The following is a 21,637-nucleotide window of genomic DNA, read 5'->3' on the forward strand; positions in this document are numbered from 1 at the left end:
GATTGGTGTCCAGACTGATTCCAGACAGCCCCACAGGATATGTTTGCTGTAGACCTTTTACCAAGGAGCAAATAGTTTCTGGCAACTATCGAACATGACAACCCTGACCCCTCAGGGATAGTGGAAACAGTACAGTACTTTTTGCTCAGTCACTGGTGCTCACTTTGTCTCAGAGAGATACATGGAATAAACGGTGAGGATGTTTTCAATAAGCATTTATTGAACCAGTGTCATTCTAGTATAAAATATGTGTGGTGCAACGACCATGAGACAGCACTAAAAGAATAAATAAAAGGTTGAATTCTACCATGGTGCTTAAACAATAAATATATGCAGGGATATAGATACATGCGGTAATCATGAGTACTCCTAAGGTGCAAACCCTAACTAGATGTAGCTAATTGTACCTAGCATGTATGTAGGTGGAGAGCCAAGAATCCCCCTAGGTAAGAGCCAACCCCATACTCTGATGTGAGAGAATGAAGGACCCCTTCTTAGTCTAGAGTTTTACACCCCGTGAGGGATGTCTGACTGCTGCGAGCTGAAGTGTCTGCATGCAGAGACTTCACCGTCTTGTGTCTGCATGGAAGTTTTTCTCCCCTGGCTTGACCAGCGAAGATGTGGTACTTATATACCCGAAAGGTACTCTCGGGTTCATCCTAGTTGTGTCATGGTACTGTGGGCATGTTGGCCAAGTTGACGATAGTGATGACCCTTGTTCAGAGTTATTATTCCGAAGATGGTAATCCTGCTGTGATACTAAGAATCCTTATGCATAATAAATGAGGTTAGTTTTCGGAGTAAACCACAGAATATTTATTCGGCATCTAACTAGGTAAAATGTCAGCACCAGAACCGTTATGTAGAACAGAGGTAGAACAAACATAGGTAAAAAGTTGTACAACTACCTAGGCCTATATTGGGGTACATAACATGACACCAGCAGCATAGGAGCAGAACATGCAGCAGAGCAACCTTAAAGAGGATAGTCATAATATCACCTATTTTGATAAGGAGCTCTTCCAGCGGCTGAAAACGCTCAGCCTCAAAGTTTTGCCACAATTATATCTGCTATTAAGGGCTCCAGCACGGCAGCAAAGCCTTGAGTAAGGAAGCAAATGCTGAAAACAATTTCATCAATATGGAAAATGGTGAAGAATCTTTAACAGCTCCTAACTCACCGGTCTATGAAGATATTGGGTTTCCGGAGGAATCTGCTCCTGAGGCCATCTTCATGCAACAGCAGCATGTAAACTCAGGCACCTGTTGTGCCTTGATAGACCTCAGCAACTCTCAAGATTTCAGAGCCGCCACCGAGTTCCACAAAAATGACGAGGTTAGTAAAAATCATTATAGACATTTACGTATACTGTATATTGGCTATATTTTATTTTTAGCTAATAGTCTGTCTTTATTTCTTTTTTGAACAGTAGAAAGCATCAGTATTAAGAATCTTGGTAGAGGGGACACCGCCAAAGGCAAACGCTGTAATTTTTTACTGCTGATGCTGTTCAAAACAGAGCGAAAGTTCCACAATCCAAAACAAAGAACTGCATAAGAAATGTGTTTGTACCTATCTGATTTTGAAAAGGAAGCTCCAGGCGTACCCTACGACACCATATGGCCTATTAAATGTTTTGCTGGGACTATTTTGAATGTGTGTGTCAAACGTGACTATTATAACCTCTGTAAAATTAATGATCCGCAGCTGGAGGCTCATGAGTCTCGATATGACTCATAAACTTCAAGAACAATCCGTCATATGTGTGGCTTGCTAGACCCGCACAACTGATATAAACTGCTATGGTTGGTGTATGATTTATCCTGGGAAAAGAAAAATGTCCACCCTGATATGATTAATGCTTTGCCGACCACGCTCAAAGATATCCGATGCTCAAGCGAGCCAAGCTCAAAACTCTGTCTTATGCAAGGTTTGTGCATGTATTTTGTTAGAAGGATTGCAGAAAGGACTATATAAATACGTACGTGTGATATTTGTTCTAAAAATAGACGAGTTGGTTCTTGAGCCCCACAAATACTGTTTTAAAAAATGACGAGACCCCCGGTAGCATGTCATTATTGTATTATTCAGTGTTACATACTTACTTTAGTACAAGCATCAGAATGTCGGTGCGCAAGATGCTTCTGAGTTACGTTCAGGGTACATATGTGTTGCCAGATTGATGTATGTGTTGCTTAAAGAAAGAATAGCTGAAATACAACTTGTAACGCTATGCTATCTGAAGCTTGGTAAGACGCCTGTGGTGATGCAGTGTGACAGTCCTATGTGCATAGCCAAACTGGTGTATCAATGCATGGTTACAATGGATGTATACTGGAGCACACACAAATGCCATATGAGGGAGTTATTACTATCACCTATGACCAGCTTACATATTGCCTTGGAGCTTCTGACCGAGGATTATTTAAAAAAATAACGGTTTTGTATTGTATGACTGAGAATTTTATGATCTTTTGAATGTCGTCAGTATCCTGAGTGTACAACGCTATAGGAGGGGTGAGATGTAAGTGCTGTCTCGAGCCTTTGAGTTTATAGATGTAAAAATATAAAAACTTGTGATTGCGAGGCAAATTATCTGCCAGGCCCCTAGCAATGTATGTAGCATATGTCATATTTTGTATACGTAGTGAAAAGTCAGCAAACTGTCCAACAACAACGACAAGACGTGTACCATGAAACTGTAAAATATGCTCTGTTTATGTGTTGCTAACATTCTTTTTTTTTTTAAATGCCCTTACACAAAACCATTGTCTTTGATTCATGGGATGCAGGGGTTGAAAATATGTTGGGATGGGTTGAGAAAGTTTTATTTTGATACAAGCGAGGTCGGTAGCCTCAGAAATACCAAAGCTCTGTTTAGAAGGGCTCTAGTTGAAAATGAGCTAGTAAACAGAGTGGAGGTGAAGACCTGGTTATCTGGGGAAGAAGCGTATTCTATCCACAAGTCACCCAGGGGGTGTTTTAAGAGGAGATCGACCATCGTTAATGTGCAGCTAGATTAACAGTGGCAGGCAGACATGATCAGTCTTCTAGATCTAGCCAAGCATAATAACGGAGCTCGATATATATTAACGGTAATAGATGTATTGTCCACGTACGCCTTTGCAGAAGCGATAAGCAATCAAAGTGGTACTAACGTCACCAGAGCCTTTAAAGCTATCTTCAGGAATGGGTGAACCCCTCAAATACCTCCAACAGATGCCATAAAATAATTTTTTAATAATTTGTTTCAGAAAAAATTAAAACAGCTCTCTGTTCATCATTCTGTAAAACACACAGAGGTAAAAACTGCTGTTATAGAGCATTTTAACAAAACTTTAATATCTAAGAAGTGGAGATATTTCATGGTCTACAACACCTACCATATATGGATGTTCTACAGGCATTTTTAGATACTTATAACACCAGTTATCACAGAACCATCAAATTGTCACCCGTAGAGGTAACAACCGCTAATTTCTTAGCTGTGCAGAGAACAGTGTACAGGAGCCGTTGCTCTGCCAAGGTAAAGAAGCCTCTTTTAAAAGAAGGTGATCATGTTTGGGTTTCAAAGTTGAAAGGGTCCTTTACAAATGGTTACCAGTAGATGTTTAGAGAGACAAAATATCTATAGTTGGGAGTGTAGAGCTTAAAGAAGGTATATATATTTACAGGTTAAGGGACTACCATGGAGAAACAGTGTTGGGTGCCTTTTACAACAAAGAGTTACAAAAGGTACTGGACGATCCACACTGGGTGTACAGGGTTGAAAAGATTCTGAAACGGAAAGGTAGCGGGGCTGACAGACAGGCCTTTGTCAAATGGAGGGGTGGCTTGAGAAATGTAACAGTTGTGTGCTGACCAGCTCCCTGCAGGGTGTGAGTGCTGGTGCCCCTCTGAAGGCGACAATATGGAGACAACATACATTTACAGTACCTTGACATCCACCTTCTCGAAGGACATGTTCCCTGACAATCAAATTTCTAAGTATACCGCAAAACTGGCTAAACCTATGGACCTAAAAGGGAACTGGGAGGTAGCCCTTACTGAAATCCAGTACCCATAAACATGGAATACATTTACAATGCTCGAGCCCAAATTTAGTATGAAGCGTGATCGGGACCCCTTGAGCATCCACACTGGCTTTCCTCACGGCAATTACTCCAGCTTTGCAGTGGTTGTCGAGGTCATCAACAAATTCATAGCCAGCATCGAAACATATTCGAATATTCAACTAGTATTAGAGTACGTTAGAAGGTAGGTGTTTCTTGAAGCTCCAAATCGCGATACAGCATTTAGCTGTACGGGTAAATTAAGAAGAGTTTTAGGGATGGTATAACATAGAAAAAGGCAGGTAGTGTCAGACCCTACGTGCCCCGACATTAACTGAGGGTTCTATACACTATGTAAGGTTTTAAATCAGTACGGTTCAAAATGTCTTTAATCTCGGCATCCAGGAGCTGCATCTCATTTTTCCGGATATCCCAGACGTCACCCGTAGACGTCGCCAACTGTTTCAGCTGCTGCCGTGGTACAAAGTACATCTTTTGGGCATAATCCATCAGTTCCCGGTTACAAGGCTGGTAATTAGTCTTATAGCTATACCCAACAACAAATCTTTAAGACCTCCCAACTGCTTTACCAGTTTCTTCTTACAAACGAGGTAAGCCCTTTTATTACCGAGTTTCTTAATAAGGTGGCGCTTCTTCAAAACATGAAACTGGAGCTCTGATACAGGGACATTACCTCTTAGGGCATGTAGAGCAATTTCTGAAATGGCAGCCACTAAATTATCTGAAGCCGCACACAGGATGGTCTTTCTTTGTTGGGAGCTAGCTGTGATTAGTATTTTTAGGAGGGCTATATTGTGGAATAGACGTGCCGACATAGTCAATTCTGGGTATGATAAGGTCTAGAGTGTAAATGTTATGGGAAACTCTCTAATGATTCTTTTTATAGGCTTTGGGTTTGGTTTTAAGTGTATAAGCGGCTGGGAGATCGGATGGGAGAGTACCAGCACACAGTCTGTAGTCTTCTAGAGTACTGGGTTTTAAGTTTAGCAATACGTAACTGTGCGTGGTTCTGTGGTACATCTGCTTAGCTATAATGGATGTTTGTCTCAGAAGTTTTGAAATAAAACCAAGTATGAGGCGTTGAGAGCTATATAACGACTGCTCTTACCCTTGTAAAACAAGTTTTGAACTATGTAACATATGCTTAGATTGTGATGGTATGAATATTGAGTAAAAGCTTTCTCTGTCTCGGGATGATCCCCACTTTCACTCATATGGTTGTCTGCAATCACCATGTTTACAAGGCCTGTAGGTAACAATGCATCAGCATTGAGATTATTCGGTATGCCTTCAATACCTTCTATGCCTTCTATAAATTTGATGTGGGGGAATCTTGCATATCTTGCGGATAGTTCCATATAAAGATCTTGCCAGCATGACTAAAGCCAAACAATATTGTTAGGTGATTGGGATAACACACTGAGAACATTTTCTTGTAGCTTCTTTATAAAATAGCTTTTGCTGCAATTTGAGGTGCCTTCTAAAACGCAGGAGAAGCGGTTCTGCAACCTGGTGTCCATAGTCCGGGTTGCATGACCGTACGGTAAGGTTTTGTAGTCTTCAGCCAGGACCCTTTTATCAAACACTACGCGCAAGGTTTTATGTGATGTCTGGATTGTAATTTTCCACCTTTTTTAGGACAGGACTATGCTATGTTGTTTTGCAACGATTGTTTTATCATTTTCACGCTGGAGGTAGAGTATTTGTTCAACAGATCCTTCAGATTGTCAAAATTGATTTTGACACTGTTGTTTACATTTAAGGTAATGCCTTTGACTTTCCTACATACTGCATTGTTAGAAGTTCTGTAAGACTAGGTTTTGGGACCGGATGATGCAAACTCGACTATGTACTCATCCTTTTCTAGCTCGCTGGTTAAATCGTCTAGTTAATCACTGAGTAAGGAATCTTCATCCCCTAATTTGCTCACAAAACTAACAGAGTCGGTATTGTGATACAAACACTGTTCCTGAACTTTATCCATCACATTGTAAGGCTCAAAATGAGCATGAGGGGTTGTGAAACAGGCTCTACAATGTTGATTTTGTTACAAGTTGTGGGGTAGTCTTTTGTGTATTTCCAGCACAGCGCTGCAGTTTCATCATTGATAAACTCACAGCTGGACACCTCATAACACGGAGCAAAAGGATATTTAATCACTTCATCAGGATATGTGACGATGGTCATGTATGACATTTTTGTTTGCTCTGCGAATTTTCCCCATAAGGAATTGAGGCACAGCTTGGCAAGCTGTCATCTGGCGGGGTTGACTTTGATGAACTCGGGTCTTAAGCATATACCCTTGTGAGCATAGTAATCATCAATGTATTTTTGCTTTGAGGCCTCATTAATGCGCTATTTTGCAAACCCCGATGCCGCATGTGTGTCTCTGAGAAATAAGTTGGGTTGTAGTCCTCTCAAAGTGCCAAAATATGTGTATTTTCCAAGTCGCTATACTTTTATATAGGGCCTCCTGTATCTCAATTAGGCCTGGGCGGCGAATTTTGCTCAGTTCGCGGAGTTTGCGGAGTTTTCTGCACTTCGCACTCTGTGGAGTTCACGGAGTGCAGAAAACTCCACTTTGCGATGTGCAGCTGAGTTGTTTCCCCGCTCGCGATCACGAATGGTAAGTTCGCAATCGTGAACGGTAAGTTCGCGATTGTGAACGGTAAGTTCGTGAGCGCGAGCTGCCGCTCGGGTAAAATTTCTACCTGAGCGGCAGGAATACCAGCACAAACTGCAGTTCGCACTGCACTCCGCCACTCGCTGAACTTTGCGGAGGTTTTTGGTAACTTTGCGTAGTTTTGTGTAGCAAAACTCCGCAAACTATGCCCAGTCCTGATCTCAAAACTACCCCAGGTCCCAGTGATCACCCTTTGCTCATCAGTGTGTCTGCACCAATTAGCCCCTTTACTTTCAGTGCATGTTCAACACAGGGGTAACATTAGCTTACCATCGACTCTATATGAGGTGGGTAGACTGGACATTTAACCAACCCAAAGTATTCGGCTTTGGCTTTAAAGCACCTATATATGATGCTAGAGTGACCTAAGGGGTATAACTTCACTTTGTTCACAAATAGATACAGACTTGTTAAATTATAGTAATGTTTTTTCTCTCTCTCTTCCTGGCCCTGTACAACTGAATAACGTTTGTACGACCTCCAAATAAGGCGTTGTGGGGGTTCCAAAGGTTCAGGTAACTCATTGCTCTAAATGTAGAAGCAGTGTTCCGCATCTGATGTTAATATATATAGCCACTCATGCTCCCACAGGGATCTTAGAAGAAAACCACAGTTGTCAACATATTGCACCTTTAAAACAGTACGCCTGTGCAAGTGTTTACGTTTGGAACTCAAAAGCTTATTAAAATTGTTGGGTTTGTATCAGTGGGTACAAATGTGGTAAAAGCATCCTTTATATTCCAAGGCCGTTGGCACGCCAATAATTACAGCGTACATTCTAGGAAGTAAGCACCCACACGGTATTCACTTCCCTGCAAGACGTGTTGGATGAAGATGTTTTCCTTGTCAGAGAAATATATAAGTCATTGAATAGAGGGGGTAGAATAATGCTTCAGTTTACCATTATAGAGGTTGAGTGGCACTAGAGCTATGTTTTCAGGTTGTAAAAACCTGTGTTTGTAGATAGACATACACGTGGAAGCTTGCGTGACGTGTTGAAAAGGGTTGATGCACTCTATGGATTTTGTCATCTTAGCGGGATTGGGTTTCAGAACCTTTTCTTGTTTTGTCATCTCTACAACAATGTCTCTAAAGAGTGTAAAAACAAATCTAAGAATAACAGTGGAACCTTCTCACTGCCAGCACCTAACCAGATGTTACTCCCAAATTCATATCCCTTTTATGCTTTCAAGGGTATGTGTGCACACCGAACAGCACCCACCGTCACAATGCTTGTTCCCACAGGAACTCAATAATTTAAAACAAAAGCACAGGTGCACCACACCACAACAAACAAGTTAGTTGGAACAGTTGTAAAGTCCAAATCCAGTCAATAAACGGATAAATGTTCCTTGATTCTATCTCTTTATTCCATATTCTTGTAATGTGGACATAGAAACACAACACAGCCGACGCGTTTCGTCCTGTTACAGGACTTCTTCAGGGCTGTTAAGAACACATGAACATACATGTATAAGAATACATACAACAATTAAAAGACATCAAACATGAACTGGCACGAGAAACACATTTCAAACAGAAATAATTTTTTTGACATAACATTAAGTCTTGATAGTTACAAACTTATTGTTTTGTACATCACATAAACAGAGACCTACAGACAGAATGAACACTTCTAATTTTTATAATTTCAATATATAATGTGTTTCCACAATCTCTAAAACCATATTATAAGAAAATCTTATATTAAATATTTCACAAGGGCCAATGATCCCTTCGGAACCACAGAGAAACATGATCTTTTGTATTGTTCTTTTTATTTGATCAAAAGGTGACTACCCAGTTTTAAATCTAATATGCCTAACATGGATGAAAATTTCAATAGAGTTGTACTTTGTTTAAGTCATAATCATTTCAAACAGATAGAATTACAGCTATAAGAAAGACAAGAGAAAGAGAAGAGTATATATACAGAAAGGATACAGAGAAGTGGCAAGGAGGAACGACTGGAACTGAGATTCAAAAAATGGCTATCTCCTAGGAGATAGCTATTTTTTGAATCTCAGTATATATACTCATCTTACTTTTCATAGGCTCCCCAGATGTGAAGCACTTCCACAATCTGCTGTAGTAAAGAACTTTTCCTGTGACGGCAAAATATTTCTCAAAAAGACCCAGTTCACCAAAGCCTACCAGTCTGTTAGGAGGTATTTCAAGCGCAGCATGGGCTTCAACTGCTCTAGACAGGACGACCTTGTCTGTAGTGCCGCGATCCATTAGTAACCCATTAATGCTAGCTGCCAGACACGTGTCGGTCACACCGGTGTTAAAGCTGAGCAACCACCGCTGTTTTTTTCCAATGATTTTACTGTAAAAGATACACTTCAAAGATCTGAAACATCCCCCTAGTAACCTCGATCAACCAGGGCTACTATGTTGATAGTCTCAAATGCTGCTATTTCTGTTTTATTCTGTAAAAGTTTAGAGAGGTTTTCTATACATTTCTCAGAGTCAAACACATCACTGGATGTTCATCTGGTGAACAAGGGGCTGTCAATACCCGGCCCCACTTTGTGTAACAACTACTCTACGAGCGTTTGTACGGCCTGATAAATAGCTAAGAGTTTATTCGTTCTAAGTTAACAAACCTAAATTCTTCGTAATACTCTGTAACGTTAAATTCCTCTACGTTTTGACAGTACCTTCTGACACTCTCTAAAAACACAGTCTCTGAATACTTAGACTGGGGGTTTGTGTTGGATGCTGAGTTCTCTGGCAAATCATTTTGGGGGTTGACTCTGATTCTGAGGCAGTTTATTTTTAACCTCCTTGCAGCACAGATTCTGTGTTTCTTTAATTTACTGATTTAAAGATTACGATGCGTGGCGCTATTAGCCCACTTTTCTTTCTTACCAGCCCATCAGTTTATTGTCATCCCCCCAGAGCTGGTTTGAAAGGTCTCTGGAGTATTTGCTTAAGATGCCCTTCCCGATTCCGCAGCTACAGCCTTTACTTTAAGACAGTCTTTGTGTTCAGTTTATCCGGGTCTCTCAGCTTTGCCCTGTGACCTCTTGAAATGGCTAGAGCGCCTGCAGCCCTCTCCTAAATTTGTGTCTGAGGGTCTAATCCGTGCCATTTTAGGATGCTCTGTTATGGTATTTGGTACTTTTAGGTCCTGTCTGCGGGGTTCTGACTTTTTTTGGGCTATGCAGACTTGTAAAAACTTTGTAAGGATGTCTTGTACTTTATTTTTATATTTGAAACTTTGGCCTGAGTTATTAATAAAGCTAGAACCCCTGCTTTTTCGAGCACTGCAGAACTCGTCAAGATGAAATAACCTCCACGTCTGCAACAGCTGATTCGCAAGACTGTAACATCTCTCTTCTACACTTTTGTACCCTCTGTATTATCACCCTCTGTACATCCCCCAAGGGTAATTTCTCTGTTTTTGTCTTCCACATTTTTATGGCCTTAGGGTTCAGATTAGATATTAGTTTTCTGACAACCTGGTGCATGTCTTTCACATATGACCCTAATACAGCTGTTCGGGCTAAAAACTCATATTTCGGGGCATTGTCTTTGACTGTAGAGGGGGGGCATATATTGCTCTGAATCTTCCCAACTACCACTTTCTGGCTACCCCACTAACATCGTTCTGAAGGTCTGGAATTGGGTGGGATCAATAAAAGGGGTTCCCAGTCCGAACAACTAGTGGAGTATCCGCCGGCTTCTCCTGAGTATGCCTCTCCGCATACTCTGTTTTAAAGCTCTGATTATGACATTCACTCCATCCTGTACTGCTGTCGAGGTATGTTGAGGAGGTGGGTGGAGGTTTTACACTTGAAGCCGGGCTAGTGGGATTGTACGCGCCTGAATGTGTAACCCGTGCCATAGGATGTGGTGAATTTAAATGTTGGTCAGAATAACTCTGCACAGTAGATGTGTAGGAAACGCTGGGGCTGGGAACAGGTGGCTGCTGCCCCTCGGGGTCTACATTAGAAGGAGTAGTGTGAGCGGCTGCGTCACTGGCTGGTGTTTCAGAACTCAGTGGTACCCCTGTCAGGCCCTTGAGAAACCCTGTACCTACATAAGATGTGTCTGTTTAGGAATATTATTTTCAAGCCCTTTTTTAACTAGGGGGTCTTGAGATTTTTATATGCGTCTGTGGCTCACTGGTTAGCCCCCTGAGATGCCCTATACATGCAGAATACGAGTCCTGGGCTGGATGATCGTTTTCAAGCCCTTCATCAAATAGAGTACATGTGATTTTATAGGTCTGCCAAAAAAGAAAAGGAGCGGCCACCCCTTTGGGCAAGTCTTATCTTTGGAACCTCAGCTAGTGCTACAAGGGACAAGCACAGATGCCTTGTCTACTTTATAGTAGGCCTGGGTGGTAAATTCCGTTCCGCTCGCGGAATTTGGGTAATTTTGAGTTCCGTGGAGAACGCGGAATTCCCCAAAATTCTGAGTTCCGCGGCTTCGCGGAATTTTTTGCTTGTTCGCGTTCTCAAAATGTGTGTTCGCAAGATATATGCCCCCGAGCACGCAAACAGCGTTTGCGAACAGAAAAAAAGCATTGCGAACAAGCAATTCCACGTGTTTGCGGAATTTCTGCATGCTCGCAGAGATTTTTTACCGTTTCGCAGAACTTTGCGTAGCGCAACTACACAAATTCCGCCCACCCCTACTTTATAGCAGATCTACACATTGTACACGAGCAAAAGTCTGTCATTCACACAAAGGGAGGCCAGTGAATGAAGTAGGCTGACGACCTATTACCACATGCAGTTTTCTGTGATGAATGGGAGGAAAGTGTGATTGACAATTAGCGTTTATAGAGCGACTCTGGTTGGACATGAAGAGGTAAGCCCGCAGAAAAGGTTAGTGATTTTCATATGGTTTATGCTGCAGTACTCTCACTGTACCTAGAAATGTGAGAAACAATAGGGTCTCCTGATTTGCCACAGGAGCATTTGCTCCAATAGGCCATTTCTGTACTGTGGTGCTGGTACCTCGCTACCAAAATAATCTGATTGTCTGTTCACAACAGTGAAGAAAATGTTGCATCTGCAATTTCAGAAATTGGGGGCTTGGTCCCCAACTTCTGAAAAAAAGGCACTTAAGGGGCCAGGGTGGGCACACCCAGACCCAAGGACGAAGTGGGGGTTTTATATGGCACTCCCTTAAATCAAATTTAAAAAATATATATTATTTTTCATTGTGTGCTTAACAGTACCAGGTTTTGTACTGCAATACCCAGCGAGGCTCCCCTTTGGGTACCGAACCTCATACAACAATACCCCAAAAACTTAAAACATGTGAAGGGTCTGGGCAAGTCGTTAATGCGGAGGCCCGTACTGTGCTCTATGAGGGTTGACTGCTTGCTGGGGGTTGGGCACAGGACAAACCCTCTGCTGCACACAGCTTACGACTGTGCACAGTAGGTGGTTGTGAGTGGTTGGGGGCAGCACCAGGCCAGAGGTCAGTGATGATGGACAACCATTTGCTGCTTACGGCCAAATGATGTGTGCAGCGGAGGATCAGGCACACAAGGGGAGATGAAAGCTAGGCCTGGCAGAAGGCCAGTCCTTGTGGCCAATGCTGTGTTGTTTATGCCCAGTGGCCATCGCAGCAGGGGTTGTCAGCCTGCAGGAAGGGTAGCTGCCCACAGGGAGCTGAGCACATAGCCTTGGCTCTAACCATGCCCTGTGACCAACTCCCACTGCACACAGACAAAGGCCTTGTGCAGAAGGCAGTTAGCTGCCAGCAAGGGCTTGGTTGCAGGCCTGGCCAGATTCTATCCCTCCTGGGCCCGAGGGTGTATACTCCACTTAGAATATGATAAAAAAACATAACAGTTCCCTTAAAGTGATGTTATAGCTATGTGTTGAAACAAGGTAAGAGCTGATATCTAAAAACTTCAAAGAACAATACAATTTGCTAGCTATAGTTTAGTGAACTAACTTTACCTCTGCATGCACTGCTTATGATCTCACCTATTACACCACTCATGGCATGATAAATGGCATTATTGATGATATCACTGACGACATCTCAAATGAAGTCATTGATGACATCACAGATGACATCATCAATGATAATGCTACTGATATTACTGCGAAAACCCTTACTTCATATTAGAAAAGAAAGTTGGTAGTAAAGGGTGCATAGTCATACACAGCAAAGAATTATTGTGTTTATACTTGTGGGATCATAGAATGGAAATAGAATAAGCCATGGAGCCAAGCGTGGCTATTCATGGTCAAAGGTACATGCTGTAAGGTTTCCTTAACTGTAAAGTTTAGAGTGCAAACACAGGAAAGGCTAAGAACACCTGGTGTGGGTTGCTGAGGCACGTTTTAAAGTAGGTTGTGGCTTAAAGCCAAAACTTGTTGCCAAACAGCTGTGAGAAAGGCCAAAGCTTCTGTTCACAATGGATAATCCACAAGTGGATGTTTGGGCCCATGCTCATCATAAATACTTTTTATGCAGCACTACAGACAGATTCTATGGAAACTGGACGTTTATTAGATATGGATGTTTATTTTCAAAACTTCACTGAAGTCTTTCAGGCATTGTACATCCATGAACAGTGTGGAATGCAATTTCTTTGCTTCTGTTGGTGCTGGCATTGATGTAGTGCACCAGAGAGACATGTTCAGTGGTAGCATCTCAGGGCAGATTTGAACATGCTACTCTCTACACTGCCCTGGCTTATTCTCCACTTGTGCTCCATTTGTTTGCAGTGGCGCTTCATCAGTCTGAGTTCCTCCATGTACCAACTGGCCTGGGGTCTAGATCTGGTTGTATTGCTGTGTTTCAGGGAGGTCAGGGAGTCAACGCAGGAGGTGATCCAATTGTTGAAATTCTTGATAACTTTGGGGAATCTGTTGCTGTGTGTGGGTTGATAGGTGTTCCACTCATTTTCAGTGATGCTGTTCCAGTTTTGCCGGGCTGGTGGTGGTGCACATGACTAGGACCAGGACCGGGTTACTGAACTTGGTGAAGGCATGTTCTTTTCAGCAGCCTAGTGTGGGCTTGTTGCCTGGTATATTGTTGAAGGTGGTGAAAATAGGATCCTGTAGGTGTCCAGCGATGGTTGTAGGTCCCTTTACTCCTTGGGTGAGGCCCAGGCTTCCAAGGTCTTCAATGAGTGCTTTTGAGTTGGGAACGCTGCGGCCTTCCAAGTGGAAGTTCAGGTCTCCGAGTAGAACATAATTACTAGTGTCAAGGACGAGTGTTGTGACAAAGTCCATGATGGTGTTGGTGAAGTTGGTGCTCGGTCCTGATGATCTGTAGATGAGGGTGCCACTTAGGAGGAAGTTGCCTGTAACGTGGAGCTTGACTGACATACATTCTATGTTGGAGGATAGTGTTTTATTTAAATCACCTAAACGTAGTAGACTATGGTCTGAAAAACTGCCACTAATTAGCTGTGCGCCTTGTGAGATACCCTCCTCCAGGCTATTAACCTAACTGTCCCTACAGGAGTATGGAGCTGTGAGCCATAGCAGGATAGTCTCAACCAATAATGCAATGGTGACCAGAAGTGCCCTCACACAGGGGTCCCTCACAGGTTCTGATAGCCTTTTATTCTCATTATCTGATATCTTACCCCGCTTAACTGCAAGTGCCTGCAGCACAGCATCAATACTCAGAGGCCGCTCTGCTTTCTTGGAATGAGGATGATGAGAGGTGTTTAGAGAAGCAAATCAGTGTTTTGTGACTTCATAACAGCAAGTGTCAATGGCTTCCCTTCACCTGGAGGCTACAAAGATAAACACTGAAGAAAGCACACTCAACCAAGTTCTGGAACAACATCATATTATTCTTGGACTTTAAGCTATCAGAGCCACACCTGCATGAAAAATAGGAATAACTATAAATAGAAAATGGAATGAGAAGCAGGGAGGGGAGCATCAGCAAGCTGGGTGAAGAGAGAGGGTTGTATGACAGAAGCATGCATGGCTAAACCATATGTGCCTCTCCACAAAGCACCCAACATGGAATGCATCAAAAAACGCATTCCTTTGCCACACATGCCTTTATCACGCATGCCTTTACTGTTATGTGTAGTGGGGAAGCCACAGACGTCACCCCGTCCCAAGACCTCTGCAATAAACTTGGAACCTACTTCCACCTCAAGATCAGAACACTCTACGACAACTTCATCAACCACCCACTAGACGCCACAGCCAGCCCCCTGCCTCCCCAAGACACCAGCAAGCCCACCATCTCCAACTGGACATCAATCACGACCAAGGACACTGCCACGACCATGAAAGGCATCCACTCGGGGCCCCCACTGCCCCCTGCACATCTACCACAGAGCAGCTTACACCATCGCACCTGAACTACAACGCACCATCAACACCACCTTCAAAACAGGCAACTTCCCAGACGACTGGAAGTGCGCTGAAGTCAGGACCCTGCTCAAAAAGCCCCGGCCGACCCCACAACCTCAAAAACTACTGGCCCATCTCGCTTTACCCCTTCGCAGCCAAAGTGGCAGAGAAAACAGTCAACAGGGAACTGACGCGATTCATCAAAGAGCACACCGTCCTCGACCCGTCCCAATCCCTCCCAACCCTCCTGGACCAAGGCCACTCTGCAGCCCTCATCCTCCTCGACCTGTCTATGGCCTTCGACACCGTCTCCCACTGGACACTAGTCACCAGACTACACGACGCCGGCATACAAGGTACTGCCCTAGACTGGATCTGCTCGTTCCTCACCGAAAGAAGCCAAAGGATCAGACTACCAACCTTTCTCTCTGCCCCCATGGAAATCACCTGCGTAGTCCCACAGGGATCATCTCTGAGCCCAACCCTCTTCAACATCTACATGGCTCCCCTCGCAGCCATCGCCCTACAACATGGCCTTAACATCGTGTCCTACGCTGATGACACCCAGCTCATCCTCTCCCTCACCAAAGACCCCACCACCACAAAACTCAACTTCCAGAGAGGACTGCAAGAATTTGCAGTCTGGATGACTAACAGCTGCCTAAAACTCAACACCGAGAAGACAGAAGTCCTCATCCTCTGAACCACCCCTTCAGCATGGGACAACACCTGGTGGCCCACAGCCCTCGGAAGCCCCCCGACACCCTCAGACCATGCCAAAAACCTCGGCATCTTACTTGACTCATCGCTCGCCATGAACCAACGGATCAACGCTGTTACCTCCAGCTGCTTCAAACCCTCTGCATCCTCCGCAAGACCTTCAAATGGATCACCCCGAGTCAAGAAAGACTGTCACCCACGCACACATCACCAGCAGACTGGACTATGGCAACGCACTCTAAGCCGGCATCAACAAATCCCTACTCTGCAAGCTCCAAACAATACAGAACACCACGGCCAGACTGAACCTTGGCATCCCCTGGCACGTACACATCAGCCAACACCTCCAGAGACGCCACTGGCTCCCTGTGGAGAAGAGAATCACCTACAAAATCCTCATGCATGCCTACAAATGCCTACACAACAACAGACCCAAGTACCTCAACGACAGAATAAACTTCCATGTACCCAAAAGAAACCTGCGCTCATCCAATCTCGCACTGGCTGAAACCCCACACATCCACAAAGCCAGAGCAGGCAGAAGATCGTTCACACACATTGCAGTTAAGACCTGGAATGAGCTACCGGCAGACTTCAAAAGCGCCCCCTCCCTGAACACCTTCAGGAAGACTCTCAAGACCTGGCGCTTGGGTTTAACGGAGTCGTGTACCCCACTCAGCACCTTGAGACCCTCACGGGTGAGGAGTGCACTAGCGCCAGGATGTACGATGGGTTGCAGTGCGCTCTATAAATATCTTTTACATTACATTACATTACATAATTCCCTGATTGATTGATTGGGTGTGTCTCCGCTAGGGCGGTCACCCCTTATTGAAATAAAAATTGACCAGAACCCGGACATCAGAACTTCCGGTCACCACATGCGTATACTCACGTGCTTTCCGTTATTTATTTGGAGTTGTGTGACCCCCCCTTGTGTCTCGCCCACGCAACAAATTGGCGACAAAGGTGGGTGCCTGCCACCACCGCTACCTGCCTGCTTTTCGCGGTGGTGTTTCTGGTCTACGTGCGGCAGGTAAAGTGGTGTTTGTCCTGTTTGCTGTCTTTGCCCCTGTTGATTCCACTTTTCATGGGCCGTTCCTCGAAGCCTCCACCGAGGATTGAGAAGTGGATTTTCCAGTTACAGGAGTATCAGTTCCAGGTGGTGTATTCCACAGGTGTGCAGAACCCCGCCGATTTTCTGGTCAGGCATGCTAGGCCGGCAACTGAGGAGGAAAAGTGTGCGGCAGACGAGGTGGAGGCTTCGAGGAACGTCCCATGAAAAGTGGAATCAACGGAGTGTGGTCCGTGTGGACTATGAACGGCTGACCATACAGGTATGAATGGAAATGGCGACAGCCCCAGTAAACGACTATTGCCTCCTTTTCGATGTGCAAGTATCGTTGCTCTGGATCCGTCAGAGCCCGACTCACATAGGCTACCGGAACCCATTCACCATCCTTCTGTTTCTGTGACAACACAGAACTAAGACCAGTGGGACTTGCATCCACAGACAATTCAGACTCCTGGGCTGAATCAAAATACACCAACGTAGTGTCAGCAGAAAGCGCTTGCTTGCTATCCTGAAAATCTTGCTCTTGGGCCGGCCCCCAATCCCAGATTTCATTGGATCGCGTTAGCTCTCTCAGAGGGTCAGTGAGTCCTGTCAGATTTTGAATGAACAGGCCACAGTATGTGACCATGCCCAAGAAACTCCTGATACCGGTCACTGTTGTGGGAACGGGTGAAATCTGGATATCAAGGATCTTAGACAGACCTGGTGATACTCCATGCTGGGTAAAACGGTAGCCAAAAGACGCAATCTCCTTCTTGAGGAACTCACATTTATCTCGATGGAGAGTAAGGCCACACTCCTGCAGAGGCTGAAAAGTACCCCTCATAAGATCCATGTATTCTTCCAAAGTGGGGGCAAGCAAAAGAATTTCATCGCTGACATTAAGGACCCAATTTAGACCTGCCAGCACCCCTCGGATAGTGCCTTGGAAGACCCCAGCGGCACCGGATACACCGAAGCTAAGGCGCTTATACCTCCGAAGACCGACATGTGTTGAAAACGTGGTTATGGCTCGTGACTCAGGATCCAGTAGCAGCTGATGGTATCCCACTCGCAGATCCATTTCGGAGAACCATTTAGAGCTACTAACTACAATGTCGTCTTCGGTGGGGGTTAGATGCCCCTCCCTTCTGATTTCGTGATTGGGTAGCCTCATATCCCCGCAAATCCTCACCTCGCCAGGTTGTTTAGGCTTCCATGCTACAACAATGGGAGATACCCAGGGAGTCGGGCCATCGACCCGTTCAATGATATTAGCCTGCTCAAGGTTTATTAACTCTTCCTCCACTTTCGACCTCAAATGAAACACCACTCTCTGATGCCTAAGAGCCCCAGGCTGAATGGAATGATCAATATGAAGATGGACCATGTGGTTTTTGAGGCATCCTATGCCCTCAAAGAGAGGTGTAAAGTCCGCCACTAAAGATTCCACACTCTCACAATGGATTGCAAAAACAAAAGCCAATAATTGCAGATGTTCCGCTGTACGACAGCTTAACAGCATCCCCTCTCCCTCCTGGGTAACATAAACCTTAGTGCGATTGGAACAGGTATCATGTGAGATATTGGTGGTGAAGACCCCAGACAACAAAAGAGGAGCAGTGGATTCATATGCAAACTCCTGAGCTGATGTACGTCACAGAGCCGCTTGTATGGGAAGAGTCTGTAACATTGAATGCACCATGATGTTTATAGATGCCCCTGTGTCATTCAGTGCTGGAATCGGGTGTCCTGCAACCAGTACCTTGCACTTCGGTATCCGCCTCCCTAGACCTCCGTTAGGTTGCATGGCATGAATGACATGGACGACTCCTTCAACGTCATCATCCTCCATGTCTCCATCAACCTCCACAGAGTGAGGAATGTCCAGCACATTGACTTACGGGTTTCACTGTCTTCTACAAGCAGTAGAGCGACACACCTTTGCAAAATGATGGAGTTTATTGCATGCAGAGCACCTTTTTCCTTGAGCAGGGCATGGGCCTTGATGGGGAAAAGACCCATCACATCCATAGCATGTCCTGTTGGATGTAGGTGTCTTGCCACGCACCACCTTCCTAGCAGAAGTACCAGACACCACAGCGCTGACTGGCTCCACCTTCATCTGGTGCTGTAACTCTGCTTTCATTTGTGCCGCCCGCACCTTAGACAACTCCTTTGATCTTCCCACAGTCAGCATGTCTGCCATGGCCATCACCGGGACTTGGAGCATGACGCACACCACTGGATAAATTGCACTCCTATCTCATCCATGGCATCCGGCAAGGTGCACGTACTTGCCAGCTCATAGAGCCGAGTATAGAAATCATCTACAGATTCTTCCGAGAGTTGTTTCGTCTGTCACAGGAGGAATCGCTCGTAGTCAGGGTTAGTGAGATGTCCAAGGTGGGCGGTCAGGGCTGCCTTCAGCGTAGCATAGGTATGCGGCAGTCCAGCTTCCACTACTGATTTTCCAAGCTTGTGTAACGCAGAACCACCCAGGTGCAGTTGACGTTGGCGTTCAGCTGGCAAACCCACCGCTGCAATGTAAGTCTCAAGGCGCTCTAAACAGTCCCTCCTGTTAGCCGCCTGCCCTGAAGGTGGCCCAGCAAGCAGAAACGGTTTGACAGGTGGCACACTAGACATGATATCGAAGGACAGATGTTGAAGTACAGATGTATTACACACACGCACATAAATGTGATAGTAGTCCCACTGGTGTCACAATAAAGTCCAAAGTTCATGAGATGTCAAATTGCCTCAAGTTCCCCCTCAAAAACAAAATACAGATTGCCATCCACTGTATGCAGGATATTTCATTTTTACAGCTTTGTAGCACCAGATCATTTTAATAGTATTTCAATTGATGACTTTTCGAAGTGTTCAGAAGTCGAAATCCTGGATTCGCCAATGGCGAGCAAAACCATTCCACGGCTGGAGAAGATAATGGCCACACACGGCCTTCTTAAAGAACTATGCACAGATAATTGCCCTCTTTTTTCCAGCCATGAATTCTCAGAATATTTACTGTCTCAAGGTGTTCAGCATCGGAAGATCACCCCACGTTGGCCTCAAGCAAATGGGGAGGTGCAGCGTTTTATGCACACACTCAACAAAGTGCTCAGGATTGCACTAGCCCATGGGCAGAATATTGAATGTGCTTTGTACATGTTCCTGAGGGAGTATAGACTCACACCCCACTCTACAACCCAAGCAAGTCTGCTCACTCTCTTTATTAACCGAGCGGTGAGTGATATCATACCTCAAGTGAGACAGTCATCAAAGCTACAAGAATGTGTTGCAGTGAAACAGAGGCCACTGCATGCCGAGAATGACCTCATGTCCAGAGTCCGTGGAGCAAAGACAAAAACTCTTGGTGTTGGCGATGCAGTGATGGTGAAGAACCACTATCCATGGAGAAAATTCACGCTCACTTTTGAGGTAGACCCCTGGATAATACAGGCTGTGGAAGGAACAATGATTTCGGTCCGAGGTCAGGTGAGACCATCACAAGAAATGTATCTTTTTTCAAGGAGTATAGAGGTCCAAGCCTAGGGATAGAGACCCCCCCCCCCCACAAATGACAGATGGGAAGGTTGATTCAGATGGTGTTTTTACTTCTCTGTAAAACCCTGATGACGTGGCCTTTTTGCCAGGGACATTATGTTTGGACCTTTCTGTAACCTGTCCGGCCCTGGAACCTCTTCCCCAGGAAGTCCCTGATGATTGTCCGTTCCCACATTCTAAATAATTGGTATTGGATAAGTGCTCGTTGTTATTTATCCAGCGCCCGCATGGGACCAGAGGAGATGTCGCCCAGGATGGTGATGGTCGGCGTGGAGCTGGGAGGTATCACCTCCGACCATGCCCTGCAGTCTCCTCCTACCTGAATAGTATTGATTTAAAGTTTCGACTAGTGCTCTATCTGGTTTTTTCATTTTCTTTCTATTTTCTCTCTCTCTCTCTCAATCAACCAACCAATACATTTGTAGAGCGCACTACTCACCCATGAGGGTCTCACGGCACAAGGGGGAGGGGTGCTGCTACTGCTCGAATAGCCAGGTCTTGAGAAGCCTCCTGAAGGTTAGTAGGTCCTGGGTCTGCCATATGAGGATGGGGAGGGTGTTCCAGGTCTTGGCGGCGAGGTGGGAGAACGATCTGCCGCCGGTGGTCGCTCTTCAGATGCGGGGACGGTGGCGAGGGCGAGGTCGGTGGAGCGGAGCTGTTGTTCGGGGTGTAGAAGGTGAGTCGTCTGTTGAGATATGCCGGTCTGGTGTTGTGGAGCGCCTTGTGTGCGTGGGTGAGGAGCTTGAAGGTGATCCTCTTGTTGACGGGAAGCCAGTGCAGGTCTCTCAGGTGTGGTGTGATGTAGCTGTGGTGTGGAATATCGAGGCTCAGGCGTGCAGAGGTGTTCTGTATGCGTTGTAGTCGTTTCAGGAATCTGGCCGAGGCTCCTGCGTAGAGTGCGTTGCCGTAGTCCAGCCTGCTGCTGACGAGGGCCTGGGTGACCGTTCTTGTTTCGGTGGGTATCCACCTGTAGATCTTGCGCAGCATGCGGATGGTGTTGAAGCAGGAGGACGAGACGGCGTTGACTTACTTGGTCATGGAGAGTGTAGAGTCGAGTATAAACCTCAGGTTGCGTGTGTGGTCGGTGGGTGTCGGTGCTGCTCCCAGTGCGGACGGCCACCAGGAGTCGTCCCAGGCTGAGGGGTTGGAGCCAAGGATGAGGACCTCTGTCTTGTCCGAGTTCAGCTTCAAATGGCTGTTCTTCATCCACTCGGTGACGGCTTTTACTCCTTT

General features: G+C 45.2%; 1 protein-coding gene across 1 annotated transcript in view; it reads left to right on the top strand.

Moving 5' to 3' along the window:
• Positions 1 to 21,637, top strand: part of LOC146808619 (NACHT, LRR and PYD domains-containing protein 3-like) — an 874,093-nt gene that overhangs the window by 431,508 nt on the left and 420,948 nt on the right. The gene's annotated exons all lie outside the window — the stretch shown is intronic.

The sequence above is a fragment of the Triturus cristatus genome, chromosome 8 (assembly GCF_964204655.1).
Source record: "Triturus cristatus chromosome 8, aTriCri1.1, whole genome shotgun sequence".
Lineage (NCBI taxonomy): Eukaryota > Metazoa > Chordata > Amphibia > Caudata > Salamandridae > Triturus > Triturus cristatus.